The sequence below is a fragment of the Argopecten irradians genome, chromosome 6 (genome assembly GCF_041381155.1).
Source record: "Argopecten irradians isolate NY chromosome 6, Ai_NY, whole genome shotgun sequence".
In the NCBI taxonomy this organism is placed as follows: domain Eukaryota; kingdom Metazoa; phylum Mollusca; class Bivalvia; order Pectinida; family Pectinidae; genus Argopecten; species Argopecten irradians.
Genome location: NC_091139.1, coordinates 47,113,905 through 47,140,699, shown reverse-complemented (window position 1 = coordinate 47,140,699; position 26,795 = coordinate 47,113,905). Strand labels below are relative to the sequence as shown.

General features: G+C 41.2%; 1 protein-coding gene across 1 annotated transcript in view; it reads right to left on the bottom strand.

Annotated features, from left to right (window-relative positions):
• Positions 1–26,795, bottom strand: part of LOC138326090 (cholecystokinin receptor-like) — a 54,492-nt gene that overhangs the window by 3,700 nt on the left and 23,997 nt on the right. The window lies entirely within an intron of this gene.

Below are 26,795 nucleotides of genomic sequence, written 5' to 3'. Positions count from 1 at the left end.
GCTACCGTGACTGTGCTTGTGATGCTACCGTGACTGTGCTTGTGATGCTACCATGACTGTGCTTGTGATGCTACCGTGACTGTGCTTGTGATGCTACCATGACTGTGCTTGTGATGCTACCATGACTGTGCTTGTGATGCTACCGTGACTGTGCTTGTGATGCTACCATGACTGTGCTTGTGATGCTACCATGACTGTGCTTGTGATGCTACCGTGACTGTGCTTGTGATGCTACCATGACTGTGCTTGTGATGCTACCATGACTGTGCTTGTGATGCTACCGTGACTGTGCTTGTGATGCTACCGTGACTGTGCTTGTGATGTACTACCATGACTGTGCTTGTGATGCTACCCTGACTGTGCTTGTGATGCTACATTGACTGTGCTTGTGATGCTACCGATGACTGTGCTTGTGATGCTACCTGACTGTGCTTGTGATGCTACCGTGACTGTGCTTGTGATTGTGATGCTACATGATCTGTGCTGTGTGATGACTGACTGTGCTTGTGATGCTACCTGACTGTGCTTGTGATGCTACCGTGACTGTGCTTGTGATGCTACCGTGACTGTGCTTGTGATGCTACCATGACTGTGCTTGTGATGCTACCATGACTGTGCTTGTGATGCTACCGTGACTGTGCTTGTGATGCTACCATGACTGTGCTTGTGATGCTACCGTGACTGTGCTTGTGATGCTACCGTGACTGTGATTGTAAGGCTACCGTGACTGTGCTTGTGATGCTACCGTGACTGTGCTTGTGATGCTACCATGACTGTGCTTGTGATGCTACCGTGACTGTGCTTGTGATGCTACCGTGACTGTGCTTGTGATGCTACCGTGACTGTGCTTGTGATGCTACCATGACTGTGCTTGTGATGCTACCATGACTGTGCTTGTGATGCTACCGTGACTGTGCTTGTGATGCTACCATGACTGTGCTTGTGATGCTACCATGACTGTGCTTGTGATGCTACCATGACTGTGCTTGTGATGCTACCGTGACTGTGCTTGTGATGCTACCATGACTGTGCTTGTGATGCTACCATGACTGTGCTTGTGATGCTACCGTGACTGTGCTTGTGATGCTACCGTGACTGTGCTTGTGATGCTACCATGACTGTGCTTGTGATGCTACTGTGTTGTGATGCTACGTGACTGTGCTTGTGATGCTACCATGACTGTGCTTGTGATGCTACCGTGACTGTGCTTGTGATGCTACCGTGACTGTGCTTGTGATGCTACCATGACTGTGCTTGTGATGCTACCATGACTGTGCTTGTGATGCTACCATGACTGTGCTTGTGATGCTACCGTGACTGTGCTTGTGATGCTACCGTGACTGTGCTTGTGATGCTACCTGACTGTGCTTGTGATGCTACTTGACTGTGTCTTGTGATGCTACCGTGACTGTGCTTGTGATGCTACCGTGACTGTGCTTGTGATGCTACCTTGACTGAGCTTGTGATGACTACCATGACTGTGCTTGTGATGCTACCATGACTGTGCTTGTGATGCTACCATGACTGTGCTTGTGATGCTACCGTGACTGTGCTTGTGATGCTACCTTGTGATTGTGATACTACTGTGCTTGTGATGCTACCATGACTGTGCTTGTGATGCTACCATGACTGTGCTTGTGATGCTACCTTGACTGTGCTTGTGATGCATCCGTGACTGTGCTTGTGATGCTACCATGACTGTGATTGTAAGGCTACCGTGACTGTGCTTGTGATGCTACCGTGACTGTGCTTGTGATGCTACCATGACTGTGCTTGTGATGCTACCATGACTGCGCTTGTGATGCTACCGTGAGTGTGCTTGTGATGCTATCTTGACTGTGCTTGTGATGCTACCATGACTGTGCTTGTGATGCTACCGTGACTGTGCTTGTGATGCTACCGTGACTGTGCTTGTGATGCTACCATGACTGTGCTTGTGGATGCTACCGTGACTGTGCTTGTGATGCTACCGTGACTGTGCTTGTGATGCTACCGTGACTGTGCTTGTGATGCTACCGTGACTGTGCTTGTGATGCTACCGTGACTGTGCTTGTGATGCTACCATGACTGTGCTTGTGATGCTACCGTGACTGTGCTTGTGATGCTACCGTGACTGTGCTTGTGATGCTACCATGACTGTGCTTGTGATGCTACCGTGACTGTGCTTGTGATGCTACCATGACTGTGCTTGTGATGCTACCGTGACTGTGCTTGTGATGCTACCGTGACTGTGCTTGTGATGCTACCTGACTGTGCTTGTGATATGCTACCGTGACTGTGCTTGTGATGCTACTGACTGTGCTTGTAGCTACCGTGACTGTGCTTGTGATGCTACGTGACTGTGCTTGTGATGCTACCATGACTGTGCTTGTGATGCTACCGTGACTGTGCTTGTGATGCTACCATGACTGTGCTTGTGATGCTACCGTGACTGTGATGCTACCGTGACTGTGCTTGTGATGCTACCGTGACTGTGCTTGTGATGCTACCATGACTGTGCTTGTGATGCTACCGTGACTGTGCTTGTGATGCTACCTTGACTGTGCTTGTGATGCTACCATGACTGTGCTTGTGATGCTACCGTGACTGTGCTTGTGATGCTACCATGACTGTGTGCTTGTGATGCTACCATGACTGTGCTTGTGATGCTACCCATGACTGTGCTTGTGATGCTACCATGACTGTGCTTGTGATGCTACCGTGACTGTGCTTGTGATGCTACCGTGACTGTGCTTGTGATGCTACCATGACTGTGCTTGTGATGCTACCATGACTGTGCTTGTGATGCTACCATGACTGTGCTTGTGATGCTACCATGACTGTGCTTGTGATGCTACCATGACTGTGCTTGTGATGCTACCATGACTGTGCTTGTGATGCTACCATGTGACTGTGCTTGTGATGCTACCATGACTGTGCTTGTGATGCTACCGTGACTGTGCTTGTGATGCTACCTGACTGTGCTTGTTACTGAGTGCTATGCTACCGTGACTGTGCTTGTGATGCTACGTGACTGTGCTTGTGATGCTACCGTGACTGTGCTTGTGATGCTACATGACTGTGCTTGTGATGCTACCATGACTGTGCTTGTGATGCTACCATGACTGTGCTTGTGATGCTACCATGACTGTGCTTGTGATGCTACCGTGACTGTGCTTGTGATGCTACCATGACTGTGCTTGTGATGCTACCGTGACTGTGCTTGTGATGCTACTGACTGTGCTTGTGATGCTACCTGACTGTGCTTGTGATGCTACCGTGACTGTGCTTGTGATGCTACCATGACTGTGCTTGTGATGCTACCGTGACTGTGCTTGTGATGCTACCGTGACTGTGCTTGTGATGCTACCATGACTGTGCTTGTGATGCTACCATGACTGTGCTTGTGATGCTACCGTGACTGTGCTTGTGATGCTACCGAGACTGTGCTTGTGATGCTACCTTGACTGTGCTTGTGATGCTACCATGACTGTGCTTGTGATGCTACCATGACTGTGCTTGTGATGCTACCGTGACTGTGCTTGTGGTGCTACCATGACTGTGCTTGTGATGCTACCATAACTGTGCTTGTGATGCTACCGTGACTGTGCTTGTGATGCTACCGTGACTGTGCTTGTGATGCTACCATGACTGTGCTTGTGATGCTACCATGACTGTGCTTGTGATGCTACCGTGACTGTGCTTGTGATGCTACCATGACTGTGCTTGTGATGCTACCATGACTGTGCTTGTGATGCTACCGTGACTGTGCTTGTGATGCTACCATGACTGTGCTTGTGATGCTACCATGACTGTGCTTGTGATGCTACCGTGACTGTGCTTGTGATACTACCATGACTGTGCTTGTGATGCTATGCTACCGTGACTGTGCTTGTGATGCTATCGTGACTGTGCTTGTGATGCTACCGTGACTGTGCTTGTGATGCTACCGTGACTGTGCTTGTGATGCTACCATGACTGTGCTTGTGATGCTACCATGACTGTGCTTGTGATGCTACCGTGACTGTGCTTGTGATGCTACCATGACTGTGCTTGTGATGCTACCATGACTGTGCTTGTGATGCTACCGTGACTGTGCTTGTGATGCTACCGTGACTGTGCTTGTGATGCTACCATGACTGTGCTTGTGATGCTACCATGACTGTGCTTGTGATGCTACCGTGACTGTGCTTGTGATGCTACCGTGACTGTGCTTGTGATGCTACCGTGACTGTGCTTGTGATGCTACCTGACTGTGCTTGTGATGCTACCGTGACTGTGCTTGTGATGCTACCGATGACTGTGCTTGTGATGCTACCGTGACTGTGCTTGTGATGCTACCGTGACTACCTATGTGCTTGTGATGCTACCGTGACTGTGCTTGTGATGCTACCATGACTGTGCTTGTGATGCTACCATGTGACTGTGCTTGTGATGCTACCGTGACTGTGCTTGTGATGCTACCATGACTGTGCTTGTGATGCTACCGTGACTGTGCTTGTGATGCTACCGTGACTGTGCTTGTGATGACTGCCATGTGTACGTGACTTGTGTGATGCTACCTGACTGTGCTTGTGATGCTACCGTGACTGTGCTTGTGATGCTACCACTGACTGTGCTTGTGATGCTACCATGACTGTGTGCTTGTGATGCTACCGTGACTGTGCTTGTGATGCTACCGTGACTGTGCTTGTGATGCTACCGTGACTGTGCTTGTGATGCTACCGGATGGACTGTGCTTGTGATGCTACCATGACTGTGCTTGTGATGCTACCATGACTGTGCTTGTGATGCTACCTGACTGTGCTTGTGATGATGCTACTGACTGTGCTTGTGATGCTACCGTGACTGTGCTTGTGATGCTTGTGTGCTTGTGATGCTACCGTGACTGTGCTTGTGATGCTACCGTGACTGTGCTTGTGATGCTACCGTGACTGTGCTTGTGATGCTACTTGACTGTGCTTGTGATGCTACCGTGACTGTGCTGGTGATGTGACTACCGTGCTTGTGACTACTGACTTGTTGTGATGCTTGACTACTGACTGTGCTTGTGATGCTACCATGACTGTGCTTGTGATGCTACCGTGACTGTGGCTTGTGATGCTACCGTGACTGTGCTTGTGATGCTACCATGACTGTGCTTGTGATGCTACCGTGACTGTGCTTGTGATGCTACCGTGACTGTGCTTGTGATGCTACCTGTGACTGTGCTTGTGATGCTACCGATGACTGTGCTTGTGATGCTACCGTGACTGTGCTTGTGACTACCATGACTGTGCTTGTGATGCTACCATGACTGTGCTTGTGATGCTACCGTGACTGTGCTTGTGATGCTACCATGTGACTGTGCTTGTGATGCTACCAAGACTGTGCTTGTGATGCTACCGTGACTGTGCTTGTGATGCTACCATGATGTGCTTGTGACCTACCATGACTGTGCTTGTGATGCTACCGTGACTGTGCTTGTGATGCTACCATGACTGTTGCTTGTGATGCTACCGTGACTGTGCTTGTGATGCTACCATGACTTGTGCTTGTGATGCTACCGTGACTGTGCTTGTGATGCTACCAGACTGACTGTACCTTGAGCTTGTGATGCTACCATGACTGTGCTTGTGATGCTACCGTGACTGTGCTTGTGATGCTACCTTGACTGTGCTTGTGATGCTACCGTGACTGTGCTTGTGATGATGCCATGACTGTGCTTGTGATGCTACCGTGGCTGTGCTTGTGATGCTACCTTGACTGTGCTTGTGATGCTACCGTGACTGTGCTTGTGATGCTACCTTGACTGTGCTTGTGATATTACAGTGGCTGTGCTTGTGATGCTACCGGTGAGTGTGCTTGTGTGATGCTATCTCTTGACTGTGCTTGTGATGCTACCATGACTGTGCTTGTGATGCTACCAATGACTGTGCTTGTGATGCTACTCCCCCTATGACTGTGATTTGTGAATGCTACCGTGACTGTGCTTGTGATGCTACCATGACTGTGCTTGTGATGCTACCGAGACTGTGCCTTGTGATGCTACCGTGACTGTGCTTGTGATGCTCACCGTGAGTGTGCTGTGATGATACCATGACTGTGCTTGTGATGCTACCATGACTGTGCTTGTGATGCTACCATGACTGTGCTTGTGATGCTACCAGTGACTGTGCTTGTGGTGCTACCAATGACTGGTGCTTGTAGTGATGCTACCATAACTGTGCTTGTGATGCTAACACTGACTGTGATTGTGATGCTACCGTGGACTGTGCTTGTGATGCTACCATGACTGTGCTTGTTTTTATGCTACCCTGACTGTGCTTGTGATACTATCATTGACTGTGCTTGTGATGCTACCGATGACTGTGCTTGTGATGCGTAGACCGTGACTGTGCTTGTGATGCTACCCGTGACTGTGTTCTGTGATGCTACCATGACTGTGCTGCTTGTGATGCTACCGTGACTGTGCTTCGTGAATGCTACCTTGACTGTGCTTGTGATGCATCCGTGACTGAGCATAGCTGGTGCTACCATGTACTGTGCTTGTGATGCTACCATGACTGTGCTTGTGATGCTACCGTGACTGTGCTTGTGATGCTATACAGACCGTGACTGTGCTTGTTATGCTACCTTGGCACTGTGATCTGTGATGCAACCCCGTGACTGTGCTTGTGATGCTACCTGTGCTTGTGATGCTACCATGACTGTGCTTGCTTGTGATGTGCCTGTGATGCTACCGTGAGTGAGCTTGTGATGCTACCTATGACGTGTGCCTTGTGAAGCTACCATGGACTGTGCTCTGTGATGCTACCGTGACTGTGCTTGTGATACTAACCATGACTGTGTGCTTGTGATTCGTATGCTATCGTGGACTGTGCCTTGTGATGCTACCGTGACTGTGCTTTGTAAGGTAAGGCTACCGTGACTGTGGCTTGTGAAGCTGCACCGTGACTGTGCTTGTGATGCTACCATGATCTGTGCCTGTGATGCTACCGTGACTGTGCTTGTGATGAATTACCATGACCCCCCCCCTGGCTTGTGATGCTTACCGTGACTGTGCTTGTGATGCTATCTTGACTGAGCTTGTGATGCTACCGTTGACTTGTGATTGTGATGCTAACCATGAATGACTGTGCTTGTGATGCTACCATAACTGTGCTTGTGATGCTACCCGTGACTGTGCTTGTGATGCATACCGTGAGAGTGGCTTGTGATGCTACCATGACTGTGCTTGTGATGCTACCCCATGACTGTGCTTGTGATGCAACCGTGGACTGTGCAGTGTGAAGCTACCATGACTGTGCGTGTTGATGCTACCGGTGACTGTGACTTGTAGTAATTTGCCTACCGTGACTGTGCTTGTTGATGCTACCAAATGACTGTGCTTGTGATGCAACCGTGCACCTGAGATTAGTAAGGCTTACCATGACTGTGCGTTGTGATGCTAAGCCATGATTAATGCTTGTGATGCCTAACCATGAACTGTGCTTTGTGATGCTACCGTGACCTGTGCTTGTGGTGCTACCATGACTGTGCATGTGATGCTTACCATAACTAGTGGCTTGTGATGCAACCGTGACTGTGCTTGTGATGCTACCATGACGTGCTTGTGATGGTCTACCCCTGACCTGTGCTTGTGATGCTACCATTGACTGTGCTTGTGATGCTACCCGAGCCTGTGCTTGTGATGCATACCGATGACTGTGCATGGTGATGCTACCCGTAGACTTGTGCATGTGATGCTACAAGATGAATAGATGACTGACTGTGCTTGTGATACTTACATGTGGCTGTGCTTGTGATGCTACTATGACTGTGCTTGTGATTGCTATCTTGACTGTGCTTGTGGTGCTACCGTGGACTGTGCTTGTGAGTGATGCCACCATAACTGTGCTTGCTTGTGATGCTACCATGGACTGTGCTTGTGATGATACCGTGACTGTGCTTGTGATGCATACCGTGACTGTGCTTGTGATGTACGCTACCGTGACTGTGCTTGTGATGCTACCGTTGACTGAGAGTGTAAAAGGCTAACCGTGACTGTGCTATGTGATGCTAACCAGACTGTGTCGTTGTTATGCTAACCATGACTTATGCTTGTGATGCTACACGTGACTGTGTAAGGTCTTAACCAGTGTGTGTGGAAACAATTAACATCCCATGTAACCAGTGTGTGTGGAAACAATTAACATCCCATGTAACCAGTGTGTGTGGAAACAATTAACATGGTACCTCCCATATAACCAGTGTGTGTGGAAACAATTAACATCCCATATAACCAGTGTGTGTGGAAACAATTAACATCCCATGTAACCAGTGTGTGTGGAAACAATTAACATCCCATATAACCAGTGTGTGTGGAAACAATTAACATCCCATGTAACCAGTGTGTGTGGAAACAATTAACATCCCATGTAACCAGTGTGTGTGGAAACAATTAACATCCCATGTAACCAGTGTGTGTGGAAACAATTAACATCCCATATAACCAGTGTGTGTGGAAACAATTAACATCCCATATAACCAGTGTGTGTGGAAACAATTAACATCCCATGTAACCAGTGTGTGTGGAAACAATTAACATCCCATATAACCAGTGTGTGTGTGGAAACAATTAACATCCCATGTAAACCAGTGTGTGTGGAAACAATTAACATCCCATATAACCAGTGTGTGTGGAAACAATTAACATCCCATGTAACCAGTGTGTGTGGAAACAATTAACATCCCATGTAACCAGTGTGTGTGGAAACAATTAACATCCCATATAACCAGTGTGTGTGGAAACAATTAACATCCCATATAACCAGTGTGTGTGTGGAAACAATTAACATTCCATATAACCAGTGTGTGTGGAAACAATTAACATCCCATATAACCAGTGTGTGTGGAAACAATTAACATCCCATATAACCAGTGTGTGTGGAAACAATTAACATCCCATGTAACCAGTGTGTGTGGAAACAATTAACATCCCATATAACCAGTGTGTGTGGAAACAATTAACATCCCATATAACCAGTGTGTGTGGAAACAATTAACATCCCATATAACCAGTGTGTGTGTGGAAACAATTAACATTCCATATAACCAGTGTGTGTGGAAACAATTAACATCCCATATAACCAGTGTGTGTGGAAACAATTAACATCCCATGTAACCAGTGTGTGTGGAAACAATTAACATCCCATGTAACCAGTGTGTGTGGAAACAATTAACATCCCATATAACCAGTGTGTGTGGAAACAATTAACATCCCATATAACCAGTGTGTGTGTGGAAACAATTAACATTCCATATAACCAGTGTGTGTGGAAACAATTAACATCCCATATAACCAGTGTGTGTGGAAACAATTAACATCCCATATAAACCAGTGTGTGTGGAAACAATTAACATCCCATATAACCAGTGTGTGTGGAAACAATTAACATCCCATATAACCAGTGTGTGTGGAAACAATTAACATCCCATATAACCAGTGTGTGTGGAAACAATTAACATCCCATATAACCAGTGTGTGTGTGGAAACAATTAACATCCCATATAACCAGTGTGTGTGGAAACAATTAACATCCCATATAACCAGTGTGTGTGGAAACAATTAACATCCCATATAACCAGTGTGTGTGGAAACAATTAACATCCCATATAACCAGTGTGTGTGGAAACAATTAACATCCCATATAACCAGTGTGTGTGGGAAACAATTAACATCCCATATAACCAGTGTGTGTGGAAACAATTAACATCCCATGTAACCAGTGTGTGTGGAAACAATTAACATCCCATATAACCAGTGTGTGTGGAAACAATTAACATCCCATATAACCAGTGTGTGTGGAAACAATTAACATCCCATGTAACCAGTGTGTGTGTGGAAACAATTAACATCCCATATAACCAGTGTGTGTGGAAACAATTAACATCCCATATAACCAGTGTGTGTGGAAACAATTAACATCCCATATAACCAGTGTGTGTGGAAACAATTAACATCCCATATAACCAGTGTGTGTGGAAACAATTAACATCCCATATAACCAGTGTGTGTGGAAACAATTAACATCCCATATAACCAGTGTGTGTGGAAACAATTAACATCCCATATAACCAGTGTGTGTGGAAACAATTAACATCCCATATAACCAGTGTGTGTGGAAACAATTAACATCCCATGTAACCAGTGTGTGTGGAAAACAATTAACATCCCATATAACCAGTGTGTGTGGAAACAATTAACATCCCATATAACCAGTGTGTGTGGAAACAATTAACATCCCATATAACCAGTGTGTGTGGAAACAATTAACATCCCATATAACCAGTGTGTGTGTGGAAACAATTAACATCCCATATAACCAGTGTGTGTGGAAACAATTAATATCCCATATAACCAGTGTATGTGGAAACAATTAACATCCCATATAACCAGTGTTTGTGTGGAAACAATTAACATTCCATATAACCAGTGTGTGTGGAAACAATTAACATCCCATATAACCAGTGTGTGTGGAAACAATTAACATCCCATATAACCAGTGTGTGTGGAAAACAATTAACATCCCATATAACCAGTGTGTGTGGAAACAATTAACATCCCATATAACCAGTGTGTGTGGAAACAATTAACATCCCATATAACCAGTGTGTGTGGAAACAATTAACATCCCATGTAACCAGTTGTGTGTGTGGAAACAATTAACATCCCATATAACCAGTGTATGTGGAAACAAATAACATCCCATATAACCAGTGTGTGTGGAAACAATTAACATCCCATATAACCAGTGTGTGTGGAAACAATTAACATCCCATATAACCAGTGTGTGTGGAAACAATTAACATCCCATATAACCAGTGTGTGTGGAAACAATTAACATCCCATATAACCAGTGTGTGTGGAAACAATTAACATCCCATATAACCAGTGTGTGTGGAAACAATTAACATCCCATGTAACCAGTGTGTGTGGAAACAATTAACATCCCATGTAACCAGTGTGTGTGGAAACAATTAACATCCCATGTAACCAGTGTGTGTGGAAACAATTAACATCCCATATAACCAGTGTGTGTGGAAACAATTAACATCCCATATAACCAGTGTGTGTGTGGAAACAATTAACATCCCATATAACCAGTGTGTGTGGAAACAATTAACATCCCATATAACCAGTGTGTGTGGAAACAATTAACATCCCATATAACCAGTGTGTGTGGAAACAATTAACATCCCATGTAACCAGTGTGTGTGGAAACAATTAACATCCCATATAACCAGTGTGTGTGGAAACAATTAACATCCCATATAACCAGTGTGTGTGGAAACAATTAACATCCCATATAACCAGTGTGTGTGTGGAAACAATTAACATCCCATAAACCAGTGTGTGTGGAAACAATTAACATCCCATGTAACCAGTGTGTGTGGAAACAATTAACATCCCATGTAACCAGTGTGTGTGGAAACAATTAACATCCCATATAACCAGTGTGTGTGGAAACAATTAACATCCCATATAACCAGTGTGTGTGGAAACAATTAACATCCCATATAACCAGTGTGTGTGGAAACAATTAACATCCCATATAACCAGTGTGTGTGGAAACAATTAACATCCCATATAACCAGTGTGTGTGGAAACAATTAACATCCCATATAACCAGTGTGTGGAAACAATTAACATCCCATATAACCAGTGTGTGTGGAAACAATTAACATCCCATGTAACCAGTGTGTGTGGAAACAATTAACATCCCATGTAACCAGTGTGTGTGGAAACAATTAACATCCCATATAACCAGTGTGTGTGGAAACAATTAACATCCCATATAACCAGTGTGTGTGGAAACAATTAACATCCCATATAACCAGTGTGTGTGGAAACAATTAACATCCCATATAACCAGTGTGTGTGGAAACAATTAACATCCCATGTAACCAGTGTGTGTGTGGAAACAATTAACATCCCATATAACCAGTGTGTGTGGAAACAATTAACATCCCATATAACCAGTGTGTGTGGAAACAATTAACATCCCATATAACCAGTGTGTGTGTGGAAACAATTAACATCCCATGTAACCAGTGTGTGTGGAAACAATTAACATCCCATATAACCAGTGTGTGTGGAAACAATTAACATCCCATATAACCAGTGTGTGTGGAAACAATTAACATCCCATATAACCAGTGTGTGTGGAAACAATTAACATCCCATATAACCAGTGTGTGTGGAAACAATTAACATCCCATATAACCAGTGTGTGTGGAAACAATTAACATCCCATATAACCAGTTTGTGTGTGGAAACAATTAACATCCCATATAACCAGTGTGTGTGGAAACAATTAACATCCCATATAACCAGTGTGTGTGTGGAAACAATTAACATCCCATGTAACCAGTGTGTGTGGAAACAATTAACATCCCATATAACCAGTGTGTGTGGAAACAATTAACATCCCATATAACCAGTGTGTGTGGAAACAATTAACATCCCATATAACCAGTGTGTGTGGAAACAATTAACATCCCATATAACCAGTGTGTGTGGAAACAATTAACATCCCATGTAACCAGTGTGTGTGGAAACAATTAACATCCCATGTAACCAGTGTGTGTGGAAACAATTAACATCCCATGTAACCAGTGTGTGTGGAAACAATTAACATCCCATATAACCAGTGTGTGTGTGGAAACAATTAACATCCCATGTAACCAGTGTATGTGGAAACAATTAACATCCCATGTAACCAGTGTATGTGGAAACAATTAACATCCCATATAACCAGTGTGTGTGGAAACAATTAACATCCCATATAACCAGTGTGTGTGGAAACAATTAACATCCCATATAACCAGTGTGTGTGGAAACAATTAACATCCCATATAACCAGTGTGTGTGGAAACAATTAACATCCCATGTAACCAGTGTGTGTGGAAACAATTAACATCCCATATAACCAGTGTGTGTGGAAACAATTAACATCCCATATAACCAGTGTGTGTGGAAACAATTAACATTCCATATAACCAGTGTGTGTGGAAACAATTAACATCCCATATAACCAGTGTGTGTGGAAACAATTAACATCCCATGTAACCAGTGTGTGTGGAAACAATTAACATCCCATATAACCAGTGTGTGTGGAAACAATTAACATTCCATATAACCAGTGTGTGTGGAAACAATTAACATCCCATATAACCAGTGTGTGTGGAAACAATTAACATCCCATGTAACCAGTGTGTGTGGAAACAATTAACATCCCATATAACCAGTGTGTGTGGAAACAATTAACATCCCATATAACCAGTGTGTGTGGAAACAATTAACATCCCATATAACCAGTGTGTGTGGAAACAATTAACATCCCATATAACCAGTGTGTGTGGAAACAATTAACATCCCATGTAACCAGTGTGTGTGGAAACAATTAACATCCCATGTAACCAGTGTGTGTGGAAACAATTAACATCCCATATAACCAGTGTGTGTGGAAACAATTAACATCCCATATAACCAGTGTGTGTGGAAACAATTAACATCCCATATAACCAGTGTGTGTGGAAACAATTAACATCCCATATAACCAGTGTGTGTGGAAACAATTAACATCCCATATAACCAGTGTGTGTGGAAACAATTAACATCCCATATAACCAGTGTGTGTGGAAACAATTAACATCCCATATAACCAGTGTGTGTGTGGAAACAATTAACATTCCATATAACCAGTGTGTGTGGAAACAATTAACATCCCATATAACCAGTGTGTGTGGAAACAATTAACATCCCATGTAACCAGTGTGTGTGGAAACAATTAACATCCCATATAACCAGTGTGTGTGTGGAAACAATTAACATCCCATGTAACCAGTGTGTGTGGAAACAATTAACATTCCATATAACCAGTGTGTGTGGAAACAATTAACATCCCATATAACCAGTGTGTGTGGAAACAATTAACATTCCATATAACCAGTGTGTGTGGAAACAATTAACATCCCATATAACCAGTGTGTGTGGAAACAATTAACATCCCATATAACCAGTGTGTGTGGAAACAATTAACATCCCATATAACCAGTGTGTGTGGAAACAATTAACATCCCATGTAACCAGTGTGTGTGGAAACAATTAACATCCCATATAACCAGTGTGTGTGGAAACAATTAACATCCCATATAACCATGTGTGTGTGTGGAAACAATTAACATCCCATATAACCAGTGTGTGTGGAAACAATTAACATCCCATATAACCAGTGTGTGTGGAAACAATTAACATCCCATATAACCAGTGTGTGTGGAAACAATTAACATCCCATATAACCAGTGTGTGTGGAAACAATTAACATCCCATGTAACCAGTGTGTGTGGAAACAATTAACATCCCATATAACCAGTGTGTGTGGAAACAATTAACATCCCATATAACCAGTGTGTGTGGAAACAATTAACATCCCATGTAACCAGTGTGTGTGGAAACAATTAACATCCCATATAACCAGTGTGTGTGGAAACAATTAACATCCCATATAACCAGTGTGTGTGGAAACAATTAACATCCCATATAACCAGTGTGTGTGGAAACAATTAACATCCCATATAACCAGTGTGTGTGGAAACAATTAACATCCATTAACCAGTGTGTGTGGAAACAATTAACATCCCATATAACCAGTGTGTGTGGAAACAATTAACATCCCATATAACCAGTGTGTGTGTGGAAACAATTAACATCCCATATAACCAGTGTGTGTGGAAACAATTAACATCCCATATAACCAGTGTGTGTGTGGAAACAATTAACATCCCATATAACCAGTGTGTGTGGAAACAATTAACATCCCATATAACCAGTGTGTGTGGAAACAATTAACATCCCATATAACCAGTGTGTGTGGAAACAATTAACATCCCATATAACCAGTGTGTGTGGAAACAATTAACATCCCATATAACCAGTGTGTGTGGAAACAATTAACATCCCATATAACCAGTGTGTGTGGAAACAATTAACATCCCATATAACCAGTGTGTGTGGAAACCCCATGTGTGTGTGAAACAATTAACATCCCATATAACCAGTGTGTGTGGAAACAATTAACATCCCATATAACCAGTGTGTGTGGAAACAATTAACATCCCATATAACCAGTGTGTGTGGAAACAATTAACATCCCATATAACCAGTGTGTGTGGAAACAATTAACATCCCATATAACCAGTGTGTGTGTGGAAACAATTAACATCCCATATAACCAGTGTGTGTGGAAACAATTAACATCCCATGTAACCAGTGTGTGTGGAAACAATTAACATCCCATATAACCAGTGTGTGTGGAAACAATTAACATCCCATATAACCAGTGTGTGTGTGGAAACAATTAACATCCCATATAACCAGTGTGTGTGGAAACAATTAACATCCCATATAACCAGTGTGTGTGGGAAACAATTAACATCCCATATAACCAGTGTGTGTGGAAACAATTAACATCCCATATAACCAGTGTGTGTGGAAACAATTAACATCCCATATAACCAGTGTGTGTGGAAACAATTAACATCCCATATAACCAGTGTGTGTGGAAACAATTAACATCCCATATAACCAGTGTGTGTGGAAACAATTAACATCCCATATAACCAGTGTGTGTGTGGAAACAATTAACATCCCATATAACCAGTGTGTGTGGAAACAATTAACATCCCATATAACCAGTGTGTGTGTGGAAACAATTAACATTCCATATAACCAGTGTGTGTGGAAACAATTAACATCCCATGTAACCAGTGTGTGTGGAAACAATTAACATCCCATATAACCAGTGTGTGTGGAAACAATTAACATCCCATATAACCAGTGTGTGTGGAAACAATTAACATCCCATATAACCAGTGTGTGTGGAAACAATTAACATCCCATGTAACCAGTGTGTGTGGAAACAATTAACATCCCATGTAACCAGTGTGTGTGGAAACAATTAACATCCCATGTAACCAGTGTGTGTGGAAACAATTAACATCCCATATAACCAGTGTGTGTGGAAACAATTAACATCCCATGTAACCAGTGTGTGTGGAAACAATTAACATCCCATATAACCAGTGTGTGTGGAAACAATTAACATCCCATTAACCAGTGTGTGTGGAAACAATTAACATCCCATGTAACCAGTGTGTGTGGAAACAATTAACATCCCATATAACCAGTGTGTGTGGAAAACAATTAACATCCCATATAACCAGTGTGTGTGGAAACAATTAACATCCCATATAACCAGTGTGTGTGGAAACAATTAACATCCCATGTAACCAGTGTGTGTGGAAACAATTAACATCCCATAAACCAGTGTGTGTGGAAACAATTAACATCCCATATAACCAGTGTGTGTGGAAACAATTAACATCCCATATAACCAGTGTATGTGGAAACAATTAACATCCCATATAACCAGTGTGTGTGTGGAAACAATTAACATCCCATATAACCAGTGTGTGTGTGAAACAATTAACATCCCATATAACCAGTGTGTGTGGAAACAATTAACATCCCATGTAACCAGTGTGTGTGGAAACAATTAACATCCCATATAACCAGTGTGTGTGGAAACAATTAACATCCCATATAACCAGTGTGTGTGTGGAAACAATTAACATCCCATATAACCAGTGTGTGTGGAAACAATTAACATCCCATATAACCAGTGTGTGTGGAAACAATTAACATCCCATATAACCAGTGTGTGTGGAAACAATTAACATCCCATGTAACCAGTGTGTGTGTGGAAACAATTAACATCCCATGTAACCAGTGTGTGTGGAAACAATTAACATCCCATATAACCAGTGTGTGTGGAAACAATTAACATCCCATATAACCAGTGTGTGTGGAAACAATTAACATCCCATATAACCAGTGTGTGTGGAAACAATTAACATCCCATATAACCAGTGTGTGTGGAAACAATTAACATCCCATATAACCAGTGTGTGTGGAAACAATTAACATCCCATGTATAACCAGTGTGTGTGGAAACAATTAACATCCCATATAACCAGTGTGTGTGTGGAAACAATTAACATCCCATATAACCAGTGTGTGTGTGGAAACAATTAACATCCCATATAACCAGTGTGTGTGGAAACAATTAACATCCCATATAACCAGTGTGTGTGGAAACAATTAACATCCATATAACCAGTGTGTGTGGAAACAATTAACATCCCATATAACCAGTGTGTGTGGAAACAATTAACATCCCATATAACCAGTGTGTGTGGAAACAATTAACATCCCATATAACCAGTGTGTGTGGAAACAATTAACATCCCATATAACCAGTGTGTGTGGAAACAATTAACATCCCATATAACCAGTGTGTGTGGAAACAATTAACATCCCATATAACCAGTGTGTGTGGAAACAATTAACATCCCATATAACCAGTGTGTGTGGAAACAATTAACATCCCATATAACCAGTGTGTGTGGAAACAATTAACATCCCATATAACCAGTGTGTGTGGAAACAATTAACATCCCATATAACCAGTGTGTGTGGAAACAATTAACATCCCATATAACCAGTGTGTGTGGAAACAATTAACATCCCATATAACCAGTGTGTGTGGAAACAATTAACATCCCATATAACCAGTGTGTGTGGAAACAATTAACATCCCATATAACCAGTGTGTGTGGAAACAATTAACATCCCATGTAACCAGTGTGTGTGGAAACAATTAACATCCCATGTAACCAGTGTGTGTGGAAACAATTAACATCCCATATAACCAGTGTGTGTGGAAACAATTAACATCCCATATAACCAGTGTATGTGGAAACAATTAACATCCCATATAACCAGTGTGTGTGTGGAAACAATTAACATTCCATATAACCAGTGTGTGTGGAAACAATTAACATCCCATGTAACCAGTGTGTGTGGAAACAATTAACATCCCATATAACCAGTGTGTGTGGAAACAATTAACATCCCATATAACCAGTGTGTGTGGAAACAATTAACATCCCATATAACCAGTGTGTGTGTGGAAACAATTAACATTCCATATAACCAGTGTGTGTGGAAACAATTAACATCCCATATAACCAGTGTGTGTGGAAACAATTAACATTCCATATAACCAGTGTGTGTGGAAACAATTAACATCCCATATAACCAGTGTGTGTGTGGAAACAATTAACATTCCATATAACCAGTGTGTGTGGAAACAATTAACATCCCATGTAACCAGTGTGTGTGGAAACAATTAACATCCCATGTAACCAGTGTGTGTGGAAACAATTAACATCCCATGTAACCAGTGTGTGTGGAAACAATTAACATCCCATATAACCAGTGTGTGTGGAAACAATTAACATCCCATATAACCAGTGTGTGTGGAAACAATTAACATCCCATATAACCAGTGTGTGTGTGGAAACAATTAACATTCCATATAACCAGTGTGTGTGGAAACAATTAACATCCCATATAACCAGTGTGTGTGGAAACAATTAACATCCCATATAACCAGTGTGTGTGGAAACAATTAACATCCCATATAACCAGTGTGTGTGGAAACAATTAACATCCCATATAACCAGTGTGTGTGTGGAAACAATTAACATTCCATATAACCAGTGTGTGTGGAAACAATTAACATCCCATATAACCAGTGTGTGTGGAAACAATTAACATCCCATGTAACCAGTGTGTGTGGAAACAATTAACATCCCATATAACCAGTGTGTGTGTGGAAACAATTAACATCCCATATAACCAGTGTGTGTGGAAACAATTAACATCCCATATAACCAGTGTGTGTGGAAACAATTAACATCCCATATAACCAGTGTGTGTGGAAAACAATTAACATCCCATGTAACCAGTGTGTGTGGAAACAATTAACATCCCATATAACCAGTGTGTGTGGAAACAATTAACATCCCATATAACCAGTGTGTGTGGAAACAATTAACATCCCATATAACCAGTGTGTGTGGAAACAATTAACATCCCATATAACCAGTGTGTGTGGAAACAATTAACATCCCATATAACCAGTGTGTGTGGAAACAATTAACATCCCATATAACCAGTGTGTGTGCAAAACAATTAACATCCCATATAACCAGTGTGTGTGCAAAACAATTAACATCCCATATAACCAGTGTGTGTGGAAACAATTAACATCCCATATAACCAGTGTGTGTGGAAACAATTAACATCCCATATAACCAGTGTGTGTGTGGAAACAATTAACATCCCATATAACCAGTGTGTGTGGAAACAATTAACATCCCATATAACCAGTGTGTGTGGAAACAATTAACATCCCATATAACCAGTGTGTGTGGAAACAATTAACATCCCATGTAACCAGTGTGTGTGGAAACAATTAACATCCCATATAACCAGTGTGTGTGGAAACAATTAACATCCCATATAACCAGTGTGTGTGTGAAACAATTAACATCCCATGTAACCAGTGTGTGTGGAAACAATTAACATCCCATATAACCAGTGTGTGTGGAAACAATTAACATCCCATATAACCAGTGTGTGTGGAAACAATTAACATCCCATATAACCAGTGTGTGTGGAAACAATTAACATCCCATATAACCAGTGTGTGTGGAAACAATTAACATCCCATGTAACCAGTGTGTGTGGAAACAATTAACATCCCATATAACCAGTGTGTGTGGAAACAATTAACATCCCATATAACCAGTGTGTGTGGAAACAATTAACATCCCATATAACCAGTGTGTGTGGAAACAATTAACATCCCATATAACCAGTGTGTGTGGAAACAATTAACATCCCATATAACCAGTGTGTGTGTGGAAACAATTAACATTCCATATAACCAGTGTGTGTGGAAACAATTAACATCCCATATAACCAGTGTGTGTGGAAACAATTAACATCCCATGTAACCAGTGTGTGTGGAAACAATTAACATCCCATGTAACCAGTGTGTGTGTGGAAACAATTAACATCCCATGTAACCAGTGTGTGTGGAAACAATTAACATTCCCATGTAACCAGTGTGTGTGGAAACAATTAACATCCCATATAACCAGTGTGTGTGGAAACAATTAACATCCCATATAACCAGTGTGTGTGGAAACAATTAACATCCCATATAACCAGTGTGTGTGGAAACAATTAACATCCCATGTAACCAGTGTGTGTGGAAACAATTAACATCCCATATAACCAGTGTGTGTGGAAACAATTAACATCCCATATAACCAGTGTGTGTGGAAACAATTAACATCCCATGTAACCAGTGTGTGTGGAAACAATTAACATCCCATGTAACCAGTGTGTGTGGAAACAATTAACATCCCATGTAACCAGTGTGTGTGGAAACAATTAACATCCCATATAACCAGTGTGTGTGGAAACAATTAACATCCCATATAACCAGTGTGTGTGGAAACAATTAACATCCCATATAACCAGTGTGTGTGGAAACAATTAACATCCCATATAACCAGTGTGTGTGGAAACAATTAACATCCCATATAACCAGTGTGTGTGTGGAAACAATTAACATTCCATATAACCAGTGTGTGTGGAAACAATTAACATCCCATGTAACCAGTGTGTGTGGAAACAATTAACATCCCATGTAACCAGTGTGTGTGGAAACAATTAACATCCCATGTAACCAGTGTGTGTGGAAACAATTAACATCCCATATAACCAGTGTGTGTGGAAACAATTAACATCCCATATAACCAGTGTGTGTGGAAACAATTAACATCCCATATAACCAGTGTGTGTGGAAACAATTAACATCCCATATAACCAGTGTGTGTGGAAACAATTAACATCCCATATAACCAGTGTGTGTGGAAACAATTAACATCCCATGTAACCAGTGTGTGTGGAAACAATTAACATCCCATGTAACCAGTGTGTGTGGAAAAAAATTAACATCCCATGTAACCAGTGTGTGTGTGGAAACAATTAACATCCCATGTAACCAGTGTGTGTGGAAACAATTAACATCCCATATAACCAGTGTGTGTGGAAACAATTAACATCCCATGTAACCAGTGTGTGTGGAAACAATTAACATCCCATATAACCAGTGTATGTGGAAACAATTAACATCCCATATAACCAGTGTGTGTGGAAACAATTAACATCCCATATAACCAGTGTGTGTGGAAACAATTAACATCCCATATAACCAGTGTGTGTGGAAACAATTAACATCCCATATCCATAAAACCAGTGTGTGTGTGGAAACAATTAACATTCCATATAACCAGTGTGTGTGGAAACAATTAACATCCCATATAACCAGTGTGTGTGTGGAAACAATTAACATTCCATATAACCAGTGTGTGTGGAAACAATTAACATCCCATATAACCAGTGTGTGTGGAAACAATTAACATCCCATGTAACCAGTGTGTGTGGAAACAATTAACATCCCATGTAAACCAGTGTGTGTGTGGAAACAATTAACATCCCATATAACCAGTGTGTGTGGAAACAATTAACATCCCATATAACCAGTGTGTGTGGAAACAATTAACATTCCATATAACCAGTGTGTGTGGAAACAATTAACATCCCATGTAACCAGTGTGTGTGGAAACAATTAACATCCCATGTAACCAGTGTATGTGGAAACAATTAACATCCCATATAACCAGTGTGTGTGGAAACAATTAACATCCCATATAACCAGTGTGTGTGGAAACAATTAACATCCCATATAACCAGTGTGTGTGGAAAACAATTAACATCCCATGTAACCAGTGTGTGTGGAAACAATTAACATCCCATATAACCAGTGTGTGTGGAAACAATTAACATCCCATATAACCAGTGTGTGTGGAAACAATTAACATTCCATATAACCAGTGTGTGTGGAAACAATTAACATCCCATATAACCAGTGTGTGTGTGGAAACAATTAACATCCCATATAACCAGTGTGTGTGGAAACAATTAACATCCCATATAACCAGTGTGTGTGGAAACAATTAACATCCCATATAACCAGTGTGTGTGGAAACAATTAACATCCCATATAACCAGTGTGTGTGGAAACAATTAACATCCCATATAACCAGTGTGTGTGGGAAACAATTAACATCCCATATAACCAGTGTGTGTGGAAACAATTAACATCCCATATAACCAGTGTGTGTGGAAACAATTAACATCCCATATAACCAGTGTGTGTGGAAACAATTAACATCCCATATAACCAGTGTGTGTGGAAACAATTAACATCCCATATAACCAGTGTGTGTGGAAACAATTAACATCCCATATAACCAGTGTGTGTGGAAACAATTAACATCCCATATAACCAGTGTGTGTGTGAAACAATTAACATCCCATATAACCAGTGTGTGTGGAAACAATTAACATCCCATATAACCAGTGTGTGTGGAAACAATTAACATCCCATATAACCAGTGTGTGTGGAAACAATTAACATCCCATATAACCAGTGTGTGTGGAAACAATTAACATCCCATGTAACCAGTGTGTGTGGAAACAATTAACATCCCATATAACCAGTGTGTGTGGAAACAATTAACATCCCATATAACCAGTGTGTGTGTGGAAACAATTAACATTCCATATAACCAGTGTGTGTGTGGAAACAATTAACATCCCATATAACCAGTGTGTGTGGAAACAATTAACATCCCATATAACCAGTGTGTGTGTGAAACAATTAACATCCCATATAACCAGTGTGTGTGTGGAAACAATTAACATCCCATATAACCAGTGTGTGTGGAAACAATTAACATCCCATATAACCAGTGTGTGTGGAAACAATTAACATCCCATATAACCAGTGTGTGTGGAAACAATTAACATCCCATATAACCAGTGTGTGTGGAAACAATTAACATCCCATATAACCAGTGTTGTGGAAACAATTAACATCCCATATAACCAGTGTGTGTGGGAAACAATTAACATCCCATATAACCAGTGTGTGTGTGAAACAATTAACATCCCATATAACCAGTGTGTGTGGAAACAATTAACATCCCATATAACCAGTGTGTGTGGAAACAATTAACATCCCATATAACCAGTGTGTGTGGAAACAATTAACATCCCATGTAACCAGTGTGTGGTGGAAACAATTAACATCCCATATAACCAGTGTGTGTGGAAACAATTAACATCCCATATAACCAGTGTGTGTGGAAACAATTAACATCCCATATAACCAGTGTGTGTGTGGAAACAATTAACATTCCATATAACCAGTGTGTGTGGAAACAATTAACATCCCATATAACCAGTGTGTGTGGAAACAATTAACATCCCATATAACCAGTGTGTGTGGAAACAATTAACATCCCATATAACCAGTGTGTGTGTGGAAACAATTAACATCCCATATAACCAGTGTGTGTGGAAACAATTAACATCCCATGTAACCAGTGTGTGTGGAAACAATTAACATCCCATATAACCAGTGTGTGTGGAAACAATTAACATCCCATATAACCAGTGTGTGTGGAAACAATTAACATCCCATATAACCAGTGTGTGTGGAAACAATTAACATCCCATATAACCAGTGTGTGTGGAAACAATTAACATCCCATATAACCAGTGTGTGTGGAAACAATTAACATCCCATATAACCAGTGTGTGTGGAAACAATTAACATCCATATAACCAGTGTGTGTGTGGAAACAATTAACATCCCATATAACCAGTGTGTGTGGAAACAATTAACATCCCATATAACCAGTGTGTGTGGAAACAAATTAACATCCCATGTAACCAGTGTGTGTGGAAACAATTAACATCCCATATAACCAGTGTGTGTGGAAACAATTAACATCCCATATAACCAGTGTGTGTGTGGAAACAATTAACATCCCATATAACCAGTGTGTGTGGAAACAATTAACATCCCATATAACCAGTGTGTGTGTGGAAACAATTAACATCCATATAACCAGTGTGTGTGGAAACAATTAACATCCCATATAACCAGTGTGTGTGGAAACAATTAACATCCCATATAACCAGTGTGTGTGGAAACAATTAACATCCCATGTAACCAGTGTGTGTGGAAACAATTAACATCCCATATAACCAGTGTGTGTGGAAACAATTAACATCCCATATAACCAGTGTGTGTGGAAACAATTAACATCCCATATAACCAGTGTGTGTGTGGAAACAATTAACATCCCATATAACCAGTGTGTGTGGAAACAATTAACATCCCATATAACCAGTGTGTGTGGAAACAATTAACATCCCATATAACCAGTGTGTGTGGAAACAATTAACATCCCATATAACCAGTGTGTGTGGAAACAATTAACATCCCATATAACCAGTGTGTGTGGAAACAATTAACATCCCATATAACCAGTGTGTGTGGAAACAATTAACATCCCATGTAACCAGTGTGTGTGGAAACAATTAACATCCCATGTAACCAGTGTGTGTGGAAACAATTAACATCCCATATAACCAGTGTGTGTGGAAACAATTAACATCCCATATAACCAGTGTGTGTGGAAACAATTAACATCCCATGTAACCAGTGTGTGTGGAAACAATTAACATCCCATATAACCAGTGTGTGTGGAAACAATTAACATCCCATGTAACCAGTGTGTGTGGAAACAATTAACATCCCATGTAACCAGTGTGTGTGGAAACAATTAACATCCCATGTAACCAGTGTGTGTGGAAACAATTAACATCCCATGTAACCAGTGTGTGTGGAAACAATTAACATCCCATATAACCAGTGTGTGTGGAAACAATTAACATCCCATATAACCAGTGTGTGTGGAAACAATTAACATCCCATATAACCAGTGTGTGTGGAAACAATTAACATCCCATGTAACCAGTGTGTGTGGAAACAATTAACATCCCATATAACCAGTGTGTGTGGAAACAATTAACATCCCATGTAACCAGTGTGTGTGGAAACAATTAACATCCCATATAACCAGTGTGTGTGGAAACAATTAACATCCCATATAAACCAGTGTGTGTGGAAACAATTAACATCCCATGTAACCAGTGTGTGTGGAAACAATTAACATCCCATATAACCAGTGTGTGTGGAAACAATTAACATCCCATATAACCAGTGTGTGTGGAAACAATTAACATCCCATATAACCAGTGTGTGTGGAAACAATTAACATCCCATATAACCAGTGTGTGTGGAAACAATTAACATCCCATATAACCAGTGTGTGTGGAAACAATTAACATCCCATATAACCAGTGTGTGTGGAAACAATTAACATCCCATATAACCAGTGTGTGTGGAAACAATTAACATCCCATATAACCAGTGTGTGTGGAAACAATTAACATCCCATATAACCAGTGTGTGTGGAAACAATTAACATCCCATATAACCAGTGTGTGTGGAAACAATTAACATCCCATGTAACCAGTGTGTGTGGAAACAATTAACATCCCATGTAACCAGTGTGTGTGGAAACAATTAACATCCCATGTAACCAGTGTGTGTGGAAACAATTAACATCCCATGTAACCAGTGTGTGTGGAAACAATTAACATCCCATATAACCAGTGTGTGTGGAAAAAATAACATCCCATATAACCAGTGTGTGTGGAAACAATTAACATCCCATATAACCAGTGTGTGTGGGAAACAATTAACATCCCATGTAACCAGTGTGTGTGGAAACAATTAACATCCATGTAAACCAGTGTGTGTGGAAACAATTAACATCCCATGTAACCAGTGTGTGTGGAAACAATTAACATCCCATGTAACCAGTGTGTGTGGAAACAATTAACATCCCATGTAACCAGTGTATGTGGAAACAATTAACATCCCATGTAACCAGTGTGTGTGGAAACAATTAACATCCCATATAACCAGTGTGTGTGGAAACAATTAACATCCCATATAACCAGTGTGTGTGGAAACAATTAACATCCCATATAACCAGTGTGTGTGGAAACAATTAACATCCCATATAACCAGTGTGTGTGGAAACAATTAACATCCCATGTAACCAGTGTGTGTGGAAACAATTAACATCCCATATAACCAGTGTATGTGGAAACAATTAACATCCCATGTAACCAGTGTGTGTGGAAACAATTAACATCCCATGTAACCAGTGTGTGTGGAAACAATTAACATCCCATATAACCAGTGTGTGTGTGGAAACAATTAACATCCCATATAACCAGTGTGTGTGGAAACAATTAACATCCCATATAACCAGTGTGTGTGTGAAACAATTAACATCCCATATAACCAGTGTGTGTGGAAACAATTAACATCCCATATAACCAGTGTGTGTGGAAACAATTAACATCCCATATAACCAGTGTGTGTGGAAACAATTAACATCCCATATAACCAGTGTGTGTGGAAACAATTAACATCCCATATAACCAGTGTGTGTGGAAACAATTAACATCCCATATAACCAGTGTGTGTGGAAACAATTAACATCCCATGTAACCAGTGTGTGTGGAAACAATTAACATCCCATGTAACCAGTGTGTGTGGAAACAATTAACATCCCATGTAACCAGTGTGTGTGGAAACAATTAACATCCCATATAACCAGTGTGTGTGGAAACAATTAACATCCCATATAACCAGTGTGTGTGGAAACAATTAACATCCCATATAACCAGTGTGTGTGGAAACAATTAACATCCCATATAACCAGTGTGTGTGGAAACAATTAACATCCCATATAACCAGTGTGTGTGGAAACAATTAACATCCCATATAACCAGTGTGTGTGGAAACAATTAACAT